Below are 15,269 nucleotides of genomic sequence, written 5' to 3'. Positions count from 1 at the left end.
AGCAACAACTGAGCGTGAGGTGTCTTGCTTATGGCACAGAGGAAGTTGGCGTTTAGGGAGGAAGAGTTGTCTGTCAGTTAAGGATACAAACCTACAATCTTGACTGACATTTGCGAAAGTACTACTCCACTTAAATATAATTTTAACGTACTTGTCTTTCAGTCTTTATTTGCACTTCTACAAACGTACCATTCTGTATTATCATAAGATTATGTAACACTTTGTTTTACAGGACTTTAATTTCAGAATAATACTTTCCAATGAGTTTCTTGAGAAAACTTATTTGCAAAACAGAGAGAGTGCTCAGCTGGTACGCCTCCATTTAATTATTTCCAATTAATTGCTACTGTAACTTAGAGAGTCTTGTAGTCAGTGCACAGCAGGTCAGCTGGATATGCATAAATGTGAAATTAGTCTACAGGCAAGCAAACAGTTCAGCTTTAATGGAAACTTAAGTTTCACATAATAAATAAATAGTGAATGAATATGTATTTGGATTTAAATGCAGCTCTTTATTCTTTGAAATTCCCATTTTTGCTCAGTACAGTACAAATTATGTGGCTATTTCCTAGAAAATTCATAGATTTTTATAAGTAAATTGCCGACCTGTAAAAAAAAAGGCAAAAGATTTTGAATGCAGCATCTTTATGTGTAAGTATTTTTGCTTTGTGGTATTATTAGATTTCATGTCGTGAAGTCTCTAAATACATCCTCTTACAAAAAAATATGTAGTCACTGTGCACACTTCGATTTTTGTACTTTTTAGAGACAGCCTGATTCTGGATAATTTAATAATCCTAACTTATTATATGTAGTATTATTGGAAATGATTGAATCATAGTTTTGCAGTTTAAGTTGTATCCTGTAACAGTATCTGTGGACTAAGCAGATGGCGTTCAAGAAGAGAAACACTGACAACAAAGAAGCCCTGGGACTTTACGTAAAATGTTTCATTTACACAGCATTAAATTGTAACTTAAACAAATATTCCAAATTATAACTGTGTTCATACCTTCCAACACTAGAGCATTTAAACAATTTGACACGTGACCATAATTATTTCATTTTTAAATTTGAATTATTTATTATATTTAATACAGATGCATTTATATATGAGGCAGTTACTCAGTTTCTGTGTGGCTGGCTACACAGCAGCAGCAGCACAGACTAAAAGGGCCTGCAGAAGAAGCCCTGCTCTCTCCTCTCTCTGACCTCTGGGTTCGCTGAAACAATAACCACAAGTTCAGAAGGAGTGGCCAGAGGAGCCGATGAAACTGAAGGAGCAGAGGCTGGTTCTCTGGTGGGTTTTTGGCCCTCCTCCAGGTTTGGCCTTTCATTTGTGTCCCCCTTGTCCTGGACATCCGTAATGTGAGGTTCAGTAGGAGATGTCTGAGGAGCTGGTGGAGGTGACACCTCAGCAGAGCTTGTCACTGGACTGGAGGTCGGCTGCTTTGTTTCAGCCGGGCTGGTGGTCGAGCCGCCCTTCACTGTAGTGATAATTACAGGTTCAGCAGGATGGGTCAGTGGAGCTGGGAGAGCAGGAGACACAACAGAGGCTGGTTCTCTGGTGAGCTTTGGGTCCTTCTCCAGGCAGGGTTCTTCAGTTTCAGCCACCCTGGCCTCAACATCAGTAACAAACGGAGCAGGGTGTGCCTTAGTAGGTGGAACCACAGCAGGGTGTGGGTCTCTGGTGGGTTCGTCATTCTCATTCTCCCTAGCCTTGACATCAGTTGTAGATGGAGGTTCAGCAGGAGGTGTTGGAAAAGGTGGTGGAGTTGACACCACCACGGAGTTTATCTCTAGACTGGTTGTTAGCAGCCCCTCAGTTACAGCCAGGTTTAAATCCTGCTGGACTGGAGTGGTGGCAGCAGGTTCGACAGTGGGTGTCAGATGAGCCGTTGCTTTGGGGCTCTGGGGCTGAAACATCCCACTAATCTGTCCCACTGCAACTTCAACAATCTCACTCAGCAGCACTGGTGCAAAACGCTTGATCCTGTTCACCAAGACATCATGAGAGAACGTCTGTCTGATCTTGTTCATGATAGACTGGACCATTTCATCCCTGATGGAGCGAGAGAAGATGACCTGATGTTCCACAGTGGTTAAAGTATTGGAGACTCTGTCCAAAACAGCCTTTGTAACCCCAACAGACATTTTGCTAAGTCTCTGGGAAGGCATGTTTAACAGGGGATGAGGAGGAAGCACCCAGAAGCCCTGTAGAACTCTGGGAACGACCTCGAGGACTACCTCTTTTGGACCGAGCAGTTCGAAGCTGGGAGCCTTCCTCTGCTTCTTTCTCAGGATCCTGGCAAACTTTTTGGCCATGCTGAGGACTTTAGGTTGTCTTTAGGTTACAGTCATTAAAATTAAATTTTAAAACCCTTCAGAGTATCACAGAGATATTAAAACCACTGCAGTGTAACTGGTAATAAATGTGTGAAATGTAACTTACTGAAAAGTAGCAGGTACGGCCTCTGGAGAGTTGAGGAGCATCTGGGCTTCAAACTCAATGTCCCTCTTTTTGTTGCTGACATTTACTGCCCACACCTGAAACAGGGAATTAGGCCTAAAGTGCAGTTTTGACATTGACAAGCAGTTTTAGAGGATGAAATTAGCATATTGTAACAAACTACTGTAAGTCTTCTCAGGACTGTCTTACCAGCATCAGCAGAGATTTGGCATCATCCTCATCAAAATCTTCCAGTTCAAACGCCCAGAGGCTTCAAACAGAAACACAGACGTTTTATTTTTCTTGTTGCTCTTGACACTATTAGAGTTAGATTAGTGTGACATGAGGAGAGTTCAAGGTGTCATGGTGGACTGTCTGTATGTTTCTCAGTAACTCACCGTTCCCTCATAGTATTTTTGCTTTCCTTCAAAAGCAAACCGATCATGTCTTCAGCCGTCACCTGAGATGGGATCTTCTGCTTCTGCTGAAGCCTCAGGAGTTCTCTCATCAGTGCAGTCTAAACAACATAAAGGAAATAAGTCACCTTTAAATGTAGTAAGATAGTTTTTAAAAATTGATCTAGCATTTTATGTTAGTGTGAGCTTTGAAGGATAGTAGATCTTACCTGAGACTTGTAACTGGATATATTCCAGCAGAGCTGCAGAGCCCGATCATATATAGGTGTGTCAAACAACACCTTTAAAGGAAATAATATGTTACTTTCAGTTTTCGTCATTTATTTAAAATACATCTCAAAAAATATATAAAATCTAACCCCAGTTAAGACAAACACTGTCTCTCTTACCCTGATGGGTCTGTAGATTCCTCCTTCGAGAAACTCCATTGAAATATTGTTGCTGTGTATCACAACACAGAACAAATGAAACAGGCGAAGCGACAATGTAAATCTCACAAGTGTAGAGTCGAGAAACTCGAGAGTGCTTGAACACGATCGATCTTTCTGGCACAAATGAGCAGAGAGTTCAGAGTGAAGTGCTTTTTTTGAGTTTAAATTAGTGTCAAACATTCTGTCACCAAGGAAACGCAATTTTCTAAGTATCCTGTTATCAGATAAAGTCCATAATCACCCACAGGACACTGATGTGAAATGATGCATACATTATTAATCAAGAAATGTGGTCAACACAACCCCAGTTGATGGTGCTATGAGGCACCATTGAATACATGCTGATATATTGTTAACCAGTGAAACTTTCAATGCGGAAGTTAGTGTCGCCCTGGTTTTTGATTATTGGAGAAAATAAGCTCTTTGACAAACAATGATACTTACATGTTTTGTTTAGGAAAATAATCTTCATGGCTCCACTTTTATGATTTTTGAAGTGTAAATGCAATCGCAAGAAGTAAAAAGCTAATGTTAGGCTATAAATTAACTTCACTATAATCGCATGACTTAACGTTGCCACCACAACAAGGCTGTGCAGCTGTGTTCAGGGTGATTACGTTAGTCTCATTTAGTCGCTTGGCAGCAACCACCTTTCACAAGACACCTAAACGCTTCAAAATCCACAGATGGGGTGTTCATTGACGTATTTTATGTCGTAGACACAAACATTAAAATATCTTATGTTAACCACAGACCTTATTTCACGCATCTGACCAAAAACTCATTCAATAAACGAAATGCAGAAACTCATTCCCACACTTTAGGACTCATTCCTGCATCTGTAGAAAACACTTAAGTGAGTCACGCTATTGCACAGAGTGACATGTTCCTAATTACCATGAACCTGGGCACTGTGGCTCATTCTTAGTCAATCCCACAAACAGTAAACTGTTGCTGTAAACTCACTCAAGCACCAAATGTGTGTGAAAAGAGTCTCCTCAGACTGCACCTTCTCCTGTTTATTTAGTTAGTTGGGAAATTAATGGGTTTTTTAATTCATCTATTTTAAGTGAAGTAATGTAGTATATTGTGTTCCAGTTTTTAAAGATTTATGTGCTGTCTTAGACTGTGTAGGGAAGTCATTTCTGGGCTTTTAATGTTATTTGTTGACAATAAGAAATGACTTAATAATGGGTGAAAGGGCAGGTACAAAGCTACAGGTCATTTGAGGGGTATGAGGTATCAAACAGCAACACTCTGTCTCCACCTTGTTAGCTCAGTAGCTGCAGAAGCTAACATACTGTAATAATGCAAAAGACAGTGTTATTCTAGACGTTACTTAGGCCTTATCTAATTCAGTTAGTAATTTCCTACATTTCCTGGAATGACTTGAACAGTTTCCTAAAATCATAACATGTGTTGGGGTTTGAGGATACAGTCAGCTGGGGGTTTCTGCAACATCTGTAATTGATTCCTCTTTGAATCAATGAAATGATCAGAGAAGATTGTGACATAAGAGATTCAGTGTCTAAACTAACATGCAACAAGCTGCGTATGCCAAAAAACTGCCAGTGAGAAGGCAGATGCTCCGCAGGCTGAGAAATAAACTGATCCACCATTCATCCACTCTTATGAAGCATAATATATAATACTTTCATATCTACAATGACATAAAAAAAACCTTTAAGCATTTTTAAATATCCATAAAACTCTAAAAAGTACTCACATTGCTTCCTTGGATGATTTAACATTATGACTTTGACAATTTTTAAAAAGTCCAAAAGCTATTAAGTGAAATTCTCCTATTTTAAGAAAATAAAAAAAGCTACTTGATGTTTTGTTTTTAAGAAACCTTCCCTATAGCATCTCCCTTGAAAGGAAAAATCCACGCTAAAACAAATCTCACATATGTTTCTCCTTTGATCTGGAGCAGTTTAATCCATATTTGTGAGCTCTCCCTCAAAGCCAGAACGCGGGGAAGCATGAAGCTTGTGATGTTATCATGCGACAATTTTTGGGGGCCGCTCCTGTGGCAACATATCATGTGGACTTTAAGAAATATTTCTTTGAGCTTTATTACACCCACATGTCTTTAGAAAACACCTTGGGCACTTTCGGCGTCTGCTCAAAGTTTTCCTAGCCGGCTGTTAGCGGGGCTGCTCCACATATTGTCTCCTGATTACATCATAAATATTTTAACTAACTCTATTAGTGACATGTGCGTGGGCATGCATCTTGACTACAGTAGGATCTGACATCAAAGAGAAAACATTAACTTTACTTTAGGTCGAATTTGCTTTTGTACAACGCTCTCTTGTGTCTCTGTTGTATAACGCCAGTCTTGCTGATGTGTGTATTATGCAAGTGTTGAGAATACACATAACACTCGCTCCATAGTGTTTCAGACTGTGAACTCATAACTACAGCCAGTTTTAAATCCTTCACAAGGGAGGCTGGCCCGTGCAGGATCCAGCCTGATGGTGGATCATCATTAGGCTCGTATACTGTAACGTTCTCGCGTCAGCAGTAATCGGGTGTTGTATTTGTCTTGGTATTATGTTAATGTTGTTGTCCTTTGCAACAGGAGGAGCTTGCTTTATTTATTCTTCTGCAGCCTGTGCATACACCACGACACACTTCATCTATCATACAGACAATGGCCATGCGCGGTTGCCATATATATGTGTAATATGTGTGTGTGTGTTTTCTTGAGGGAGCAAGAGAGGGACAGCGAGCACCTGCTGCGAACACACTTTTCCTGCTTTTCCTGTACAGTCCTGTGTTTGTGTGTGTGTATTAAGGCTCCTTTAGGCCAGCTTATCCCCGCCAAGAAGATGTGAGTGCGTTATCCTACCATCTCTGCTGGGAATGCGGTCCAGCCGGCCAGCAGAGCGGTGTAAATCTGCTCGGCCTATAAAGACCCGGCTTATCTGGCCTGATTAACAGTCAAACGTGGCAGACAACGTTTGAGACAAGAAGAAGATGCATAGGGAGTGGACATTCCACTGAATCTTCCAACAGCCTTTTTCTTGTCCACCCCCGGTCTGTACTTTGACTCCACGGCTCCGTTTGTCTTTTCCTTGATCATCCCCCTCCCCACCCCCACCCTTTCCTCTGCTCCTTCCATGGGGTCGAAAAAGCAACAAAAGGTGTGGGGTAAAGTAAGCAACAAATGGTGTGTGTGCGTATATATTTTTCTGAGTGTGTGTCCCGTGGCTCGGTGTCACCGCAGGGGATCCCGTCCACTCGGTCCCGTCTATCCCATCCCAGCTCTGACAGGAGTCACGGGGGGGTTAAAGGTCAAACCTCACGGACAAGGGGTCGCGGAAACACAGCAGGGGTGCAGTAATGATAACCCTGCACTGATCTAAACCCCAGACCAGCACCAGCCTGTGCTGTCCATCAGCACCCCCAACCCCCTATGTACACACACACATACATACACTTTCCTGCCCCCTTGGTGTATGAGCGAACGTACTGGTTGTATTTCACTGCGTTGTCTAAACACAGGATATGGAATGAGCTGTTTGTGAGTAAAATGGCTGTGCTGTGTTTAGGGGTTAGATTCAGAAGAGAAGTGATTTTAGACAGGAGGCTTTTAAGGCGGAGGAAATATAATGGAGGAAAATGAGCAACAGAGCGGGAAAGAGAAAGAAGGGACAAGCATACGAACCCGCACACATGTATATACAGACAGTCTTTATACTTCCACGGTGGAGCTCCCAAAAAAAAAGTCCCTCCATTTTCTCTCCCATTCGCTCCTCATTGAAATAATGTACCATGACTGCTTGGTGATACGTTTTCAGTGGTTAGCTGGGCCGGTGAGTCTCTGTTCTATATAAGGGTAAGGCCATGAGGCAGTAAACAGAGGCAGCCTGTCGTCGTGCACTCCTCTTCTCCCTTGATTTCCAGTGCAGCAGGCAGGGTAAGCCTGATCCCTCCTGACAGCTGTCACTCTCCATCTCAGTGTACCATCGTGGACTCCGACACACACCGACTTCCCCACCAGAATACTGCCGCAGTGGAGCACATGCTATCTCACCTCGAGAAGATTGCCTCACCGAAATAAATAATGCCCCGCTTGCAGCGAGCAGCAAAGTTGTTTTCATTGTTGTCACTTCGCTTCTTTGACTTTGCAGAAAATCCAACTTCCTCCATTTTATTTTCAGTCTGGATATACAAAGCGACTGATAAGCACTTTATTATTTGTGGATAAATTGGTAATGGAAAAACTAATTATTTCCTGACTCGTTTAAACACGAGTGCTGACCCAGACTTGGAAAAACAACACTGAAGAATATATCTGACAAACTGCATTTGACGCTGTGGGATGATCTGTCTGTGGTGCTCACACCTGACAGGATTAAGGTTAGGAGCCATGTTGCATATCACTAATGTTCACGCTTTTTTGCGTGGGCTCTCTTCTGTATCGCTGTTATTTTTTGCTCAACAACCTACACATAATGCATCCTTGCAACCAAATGTCCCCCAAGGAATCCTCCTCCACCGGGCACTATGCATGAACTATGTTCTCTCGCTTCATGTCCTCTTATTTGCCCTTGGGAGAGTTGAAGGTCAAGGTTGAAATCCCTGGCCAGGCTGCAAGAGATCACAAGATTTGTGAGGATGTAAACACTGCAACATATGTGCACATGCGCGCTCCCACGCAGGTACTCGCAGTAGTAGTGCAACGGAGCTCAGGGACATGCACACACACAAAATCACATATACAAATGGAGGCTCGCACACAGTGAAATAAATATAAACACTGGCAGGCTTATAGCTTGATTTGTTGCCGTGCAATAACAGTAATCTGATTAGAAAAAAAAGTGTTAAATGTCATCTTTTAGAGTTAACATAAAATTACCATAATCAAATCACAGCCGCTTAAAAAACGGCAGTTGCATTTGTCAGCAGCGCGTTTGATAAAGACAAAGGCATTTTGATTGTCAGATTATAGAGATGCAAATATCTCACACGTTTCTTACGCGCAATTAAATGAATTTTTGTCGAGGAGCGATAACTGTTAACATCTGGTAACCTCCCTCAGTAAAATCCCACAGAAACATTTTAATTACAAGCAAGAGACAGTGTGCAGGGTTTTCCTTTTGCACTGAGTGTGGACTCAGAACAAAAGAGTGCATTGTCCTATCACATATTTAGCAGAAAAATCACCCTCGGAACCTGAAACTATGATTAGTGTTGTGGGCAAACATTTCTGTCAGACCACTCTTAAATGCAGTGGCACATATCCTGGGAAACTGAACCATTAAAGCTCAAAAAGAGGTTGAAAAGAATCAGTCTTATCCTTTTATATCCCCTGATTCTGGAGGAAACTGCTAAAAAATCTCATTCATGCTGTGTTCCCAATCATCTTGCTCCAGTATGCGTCATGTTTTTCAATTAGTGAAAGATCACGACTGGCAAAATGCTTCAAAAATGGGAGAATCGGGAGTGCATTGACTTGGAGGAGCTGTCATTGATGTTACCGATTAGAGATTTAAGCAGCTAATCAGTAAGCCTTAACGGATTTCATTTTTAAAACTAAACCCTGGTAACAGGTCAGGTTAGCACCGGTGAAGCAGCATGGCCTGGGATAAGGAGATTTAACCCCCCCATGTGAGCGAACATAGCCTAGTGTTTATTAGAGTGCCAGTGTAATATATGACTTTCTGCTTGCTTTGCAAATCTATCCAGGCTGCCTCTGCTACTTCTCCTTTGGATATTTCATTCAGAGAAGGTTAGCAGGCACAGCGTTATTGTCGCTGGTTATTGCCTTTCGTTTATTACAGAGGAGTTTGTTTAGAGAGAGGGGGGGCGGAGGGTGGGGGGTGGGGAGGTATTGGGAGGTGGAGGGTGTGTTGGGGGGGCAGGGAGGGAGGGAGGGCTGCTCACGTGGCTGTACAAGTGAATGGTAACCATTGGTTACGCCTGAACCCGTCGCTGCTAGATGAAGCTGATATATTCATGTATTCATCTCAATTAGTCCGCTCTGTGCATCTTCAAATGCAGACACTCATCCCTCCTCGGCTGTGCTCCATGCTTATCTTATTAGAATATTTTATCCTGCGTGCAAGTTCTCCCTCTCTCTCTCCCTCACACACACACTGTGTCATACCTCGCTCTATCCTTTTCTCTTTCCATTATTCTGCTCTAACGTCTGGAATTTCTGTGTGTGTGTGTGTGTGTGTGTGTGTGTGTGTGTGTGTGTAGGTGCTGTTGGAAGTCTGTGTTCCAGTCATTTTTGTTAACTGATAGCTTAGATCTCCTCTCAACGCGCAGACCACAAGAGACCGCAGAGCTAACTCTGCGAAACTACAACACTGTTGATTTTTTTTTTTTTTTTTTATCCTCTCAACTAACACAAACTCATTTACCAATCGACTCTTTTCTCCATGAGCTCCTTTCAGTCGTTGAAAGTAGCTTCCTTGTTTTCTTTAATTCCGTCCGCTATGCAGAAACCATCTCTGTGGTTTTGCTACCCTAAAATAGCTTCAGGCAAAAGGAGAGGAGACATCTTAAGACTGCTGGAAAGATGCATGTTTGGACTCCGTGGTGATTAGGAAAAGTAAATGTAGGACACGAGAACATGAGCATCATTGTCCATGAGGCAAATTGCATCGGACAATGGTGTATCGCTGTTTTAAAAAAAAACATAAGCGCAGGATAAAACAATGGCAGGCCATAATCTAAAACACTCTGGAAATGCATATTTCCCTTTCCATCGGAGATGTCTGAGGTTGTTTGCCCTCTGCTTTGCCAACAACACATATTCTCAGTGTCTTTCTTCTCTGGCCAATAGCTAAGCTCAAATCACAGCTCTCTTGTCTTTCAGATGGAGCTCGCTCTCCCTCTCCACCATCCCCAGAACAGTGGTTTCTCTTTTCCAAGGCACACTCTGAAATGGCTTTGTTTTCCGACAGCCATTCAGTGGCACCCTCAGCCAGGGCCTGCCAAGAAGTCCGCCTCCCCGAGCTGGAGCCCGGCCTTGTTTACACAAACTCATCGGAGAAATATGGATGTATAATTATAGAGGCTGTTAGTTTTAATGTCGCATCTTGCTATGGAAACCACTGCATGCTTGGTCAGCTACGATGAGGGGCGGCTGATGAAACTCTGACCGGGGATGGCGTGAACATTTTTTGCGGAAAGCGTTTTTTTGGGGGGGGGGGAGCGAAAGAGAGCGAGAGAGAGAAAAGGAGCTTCTTGATGGAATCGAATCAGTGCCGAGCAAAGCAAACAAACATGAATCACAAGGCGGCGATAGAGATTGCTGTGGTTGTCCAACGCATAAATACAGAGTCTAAATACTGCTCTGCAGGCCAGGACCAAGCCCGTTTCTGTGAATTCAGCTCGGTGGCAAAATGTCCATGTTCCATTCCAGCACGACCACAGGCACACAAACACAGTAACGGCAGCAGACAAACACACAAGAGGCGTGTGTTCGTGCACAAACACACAGGCATAAATAAGCACAAAGCCACATAAGCAAATTCAAATATATATATACTCATAAGCTCGCACCAGCATGCAAATAGACGCTCACAAAAAACACAATGCGCTCTCACACGTCCATCCTCCTTCTCTCTGCACAGATTTGCTTGCGTAATAGGAACTGCTGTATGCATTGTGCATTTGTTAATGCACATTCAAGAGAACTGTAGCTTAGCCAAGCCCAAGATATTTTCAGGCGGCAGTCCCATGGGTGTGAAACGTGTGTGTTGTCAGAGTTTGTGCATGCGTACCATAATGGATGGATGGATGGATGGATGAGATGCTGGAAAAGAACAGCTTCATGTCTTCAAATAAATACGTGTTGTGTTTGCATTCGGGCTGTGCCGCCTCTCGCAGCGAGTTGATGATTTCGTAGACGACGATGGAACAATTTTACCTCCCGTTCCAAACCCGCAGGTTCAATTTCTTCCTCTCTTTCCGTTCCTCTCTCCCATTTTACTTCTGCAACTTAATCTGTCTCTCCCTCCGCCTTGCCATTCCACCTATTTTCTCTCCTCCTTAGATCTTACACCCCCCACCCCCCCTCCTGCTCTCCCCATCTCTCTTGCACAGTGACAGATCCTTCAGGAAATTGTTTCGGGTCTGCCAGACATTTTTGTGTTGTAGCTGTTTATTTGTGCTGGGGGCACGAAGGGGTCCGGAGCCACAGTTTCTCCTCCGCTCTCGGACTAGAGGTTAAGCTCCCCAACTCTTTCGCCGCCCTGCGCCAAAAAACACTGATCCTCGATCAGCGTGGCTTTACCGTGTAACCGATACTGGGGATGAGGAGAGAGGAGCACCAGAGAGGATGTAATCAGTGTGTGTGTGTGTGTGTGTGTGTGTGTGTGTGTGTGTGTGTGTGTGTGTGTGCGTGTTTGTATATGTGCGTCAGCTGCTGGCTTTGTGTGTATTAGGATGTAATCAGCAGCATTTTCTCTGTGGTCTGCTGTGCTCGCTCTGATTGGGGTTTTGGCGAATAACAGGGAAAGGGAGGAAAAGTGCATTTCTTTTCCTGCTTCTTGTGTTGCAGCCCGGCCTCGGAGCCTGAGAAGCCTTGCTGTGGTTTGGAGCCGTGTCCGGTGCTCTGGCTCTTTACACATCAGCTACATCGGGCCCTCTATCTATTATATATGTCTGTCTCGCTGCCACCTCATGCATCCCAATGTCTAAGTGTATGTGCGTGTCGTTGTGCATTAGAGCTGCTCTGACTCGAGTCCCATGTTGGCTGCAGTCAGCTCTGTTTAGTCGCCTCCATGTTCGCAGGTACAGGAGATTCCCCCCAGGGTTTAGGCTCACACATACACTCACACAAACACATGTGCACGGTCACAGGGACACATGCACGCCCACACACACACGTGCACTGTCCTCTCTCTTTCGCTCTCTATCTCCGTCTTTGTTCTGCCGCTTGCAGATTTTGTTTTTGCGGACAACAGATGGGCTGACATCGACTCTCCTAAATAACAAGTACACTCTCTGCCTCTGACATCTTTCTCTCTCCCTCCCTTTCTCCTTGTCACCGTCTTTACTGTCTCCCTGCAATCTCTGTAATCATTAACATTAGCTCGTTCCAGCCTCTCAAATGTAATGATTTTCTGCTCTTCTCTGTTTTATACGATTGTAAATTGAAAATCTTTTGGTTTCGGACTGTTGGTCGGGCAAACAAGACATTTGGAAGCATCACCTCGTGATAGCTATTTTTCACTGTGGCATGTTGTGGACTATAAATCTATGAATAAACCATAAATTGGAAAAAATATAATCTACATGGCAAAAATCATTAGCTGCAGCCCTAAATCTTTCCCTTTTTGTGTTTCCCTGGCCTGCTCATCACCCAGGCGGCTTCATTACCCCGAGGCCAGTTTTCTCACCTGAGCCATAGCACTCTTGTCTCTCCTCGCACATTGCATCTCTGTGGTGTTCCATCTTACTTAGAATACCTCATTTGGTTTGTTTTGCATCGCCTATTTGTGACTGAAAGCGCCTGAGCCTGCGGTAAGAGTTATTGTTTGTTTGTTTGTTTGTTTGCGTCCCATCTTTGATGAGTGTTTTTGTGCCATGGAACACAAGGCTGGCTCAGTTGTCATAACTCTCTTCTGGAGGCCAGATTGAAAAGGTCAGTGAAATGAAGCTCCTCTCTCTTCACACAGGATGAATGGACACAGTGTGGGAGCTCCGCACACACACACACACACACACACACACACAGACGAGCCTCACACACATGTACACACGCTCAGACATCTCGATACATTTGCATAAGTGCACACGGAAACACACGGCCCCTCTGAGCACATTTTATTAACATGCACCAGCACGAGCGGCGAGTTCTCTGAGGATATTTCGTCCTCCGCCGTCGGTGTTCGTTAACTTGTTTCAGGGATTCAGATCTGGTTTTCCTCAGGGGGGGAGTTTGCTCACAGATTAGCTCTTTAGTCAGTCTAGATTTTTGGAGTCTCATGGCCTTTGACATGCCACTACTATCACCCGATGCATTCCGATCCATCCCAGCGCTTCTTTTATCAGGCGGCGCAGGCTGATTTGTGGCTCGTGGACCTTTTAGATCGAGGAGGGCGACTCCTCTCTGGAGTCCAGAGTCCCATATTACCTTTGTAGATGACCACAAAGGCCAGAGAAAAGCCGGAGAGGATCAGTTTTATCATCTGTTGGGATTTAGCGAGTGAACCATGGTTCACCTCGTGTGATTATCAGTGCAAATGAAGCAAGACGAAAACTTCAATGAGCCTCCTGCTGAGGAACAAGCTCACGGAGAGACCTTGTGTGTGCATGTGTCAGCTGATTACACACGTGTAACCTGACAATACCAATACCACCCACTAATGTGGATGTTGCTGGATGTTTTGAGAAAATACCTGCTGGGAGCTATAATAAGCTGTAAGATTAATACAAGGGGATTTTAACGGACATTTAATGGACAGCGTTTTAATGCGAACATTAAAAAGATATTTCTGCTTACTGTGAAGTTTCACCACCTCTTGTTTTATATGTTTTCCATCCCGAACATTGAATGTACATTGTACAATGTACAATGACATTTATGGGCATTTTTTTAGGCAGACACTTCTTAGTAGTTAATTTCAGGGCAGTTAGTCTTAATGTTGTCAGCACATACTTGTCTGTTTGGTCCACCATTTCTCTTCTCCCCAGTATAAATGATGGTTAATGGAGAGTGAAAATTGAATAATATGCTCCATTTCTTTGTGTATAACTTCCCAGAATGTTTTTAACCTCAGGCATGACCAAAGGATATGGCTGAGGTGTGCAGCCTTTTAATTTGAAATAGCAGCAGGAAGTGATCAGTCTGCTTAACAGAGGCTCCAAAAACATGGCAAATCATCAGCAATCAAAGACTAGTAGTGGCACGGCTGTTTGTTAGGTTAAATTAAAGCGAAAGTTCACCCCAAAATCAAAAATACATATTTTCCCTCTTACCTGCAGTGCTATTTATTAGTCTAGATTCTTTCGGTGTGAGTTGCTGAGTGTTCTGCAGCCGAGATATCGACTGTAGAGATGTGTGCCTTCTCTTCAAAATAATGAAACTAGATTGCACTCGGCTTGTGGTGCTCAAAGTGCCACAACAATACACTTGAAAACCTCGACAGCAGTGCCTCTTTCCAGAAGTCATCACCTGGCTCCTCAAGATAATCCACAGACTTTGTTGTGAGCATTTTTATGTGGGAACTATTTTCTTTCTACTGAACTACACCCACTGCACAAATGGAAGCATGCATCTACTCATAGACAAGAGGCTCGTGCTTGTGACAGGCTGAACTGTAATGTTAGCTAACTCAGTGGTGCTTTGTGAGCGAGCAGTAGATGCATGCCTCCTTTTGTGCAGTGATGCGGTTGGTGGGTGTAGTTTGGTAGAGAGAAAATAGTTCCTACGTGAAACTGCTCACAACCAAGTCTGTGTAACTGGGTCATGATTTATGGACAGAGATACTGACCTTGATTTTTTTTTGCATTTATATTTTGGCACATTGAGCGCCACAGGCTGAGTACCATGTTGTTCTCTTATACTGGAGAGAAGGCAGACACCTCTACGGCCAGCTGTTATCTCCAACACTCGGCAACTCACACCAGATAAAAAACACTACAGGCAATAGGAAAAATATTTTGGATTTTAGAGTGAACTGTCCCTTTAAGAACAGCAGTATGGGAGAAGGGGCCCACTAATTTCTGTGGTGAGGGAAACACTGGGCTCATGATGGGATTAATGAAACACTTATGTGGAACTTCCCTCTGTCTTTAACAGGGAATAAACTCTGTGTACTCAATGTACACACACACAAGTGCACAAACAAGCCTTATGCACACACACACACACACACACACACACACACACACACACATACGCATTGGTTAAGCACGAGATAAACAGTAACTCAGCAACTCCCTCATGAACAATATTAACCTTTAGCTTTTGAGCGTTGGTGTGTGAGGGAGAGTGTGTGTGTA

General features: G+C 43.5%; 1 protein-coding gene across 1 annotated transcript in view; it reads left to right on the top strand.

The window, feature by feature from the left end:
• Nucleotides 1–15,269, top strand: part of efnb1 (ephrin-B1) — a 66,209-nt gene that overhangs the window by 27,352 nt on the left and 23,588 nt on the right. The window lies entirely within an intron of this gene.

The sequence above is a fragment of the Epinephelus lanceolatus genome, chromosome 7 (assembly GCF_041903045.1).
Source record: "Epinephelus lanceolatus isolate andai-2023 chromosome 7, ASM4190304v1, whole genome shotgun sequence".
Classification (NCBI taxonomy): Eukaryota; Metazoa; Chordata; class Actinopteri; order Perciformes; family Serranidae; genus Epinephelus; species Epinephelus lanceolatus.
Note: the sequence above shows the minus strand (reverse complement) of the source record. Positions and strands in the feature narration are given on the sequence as shown.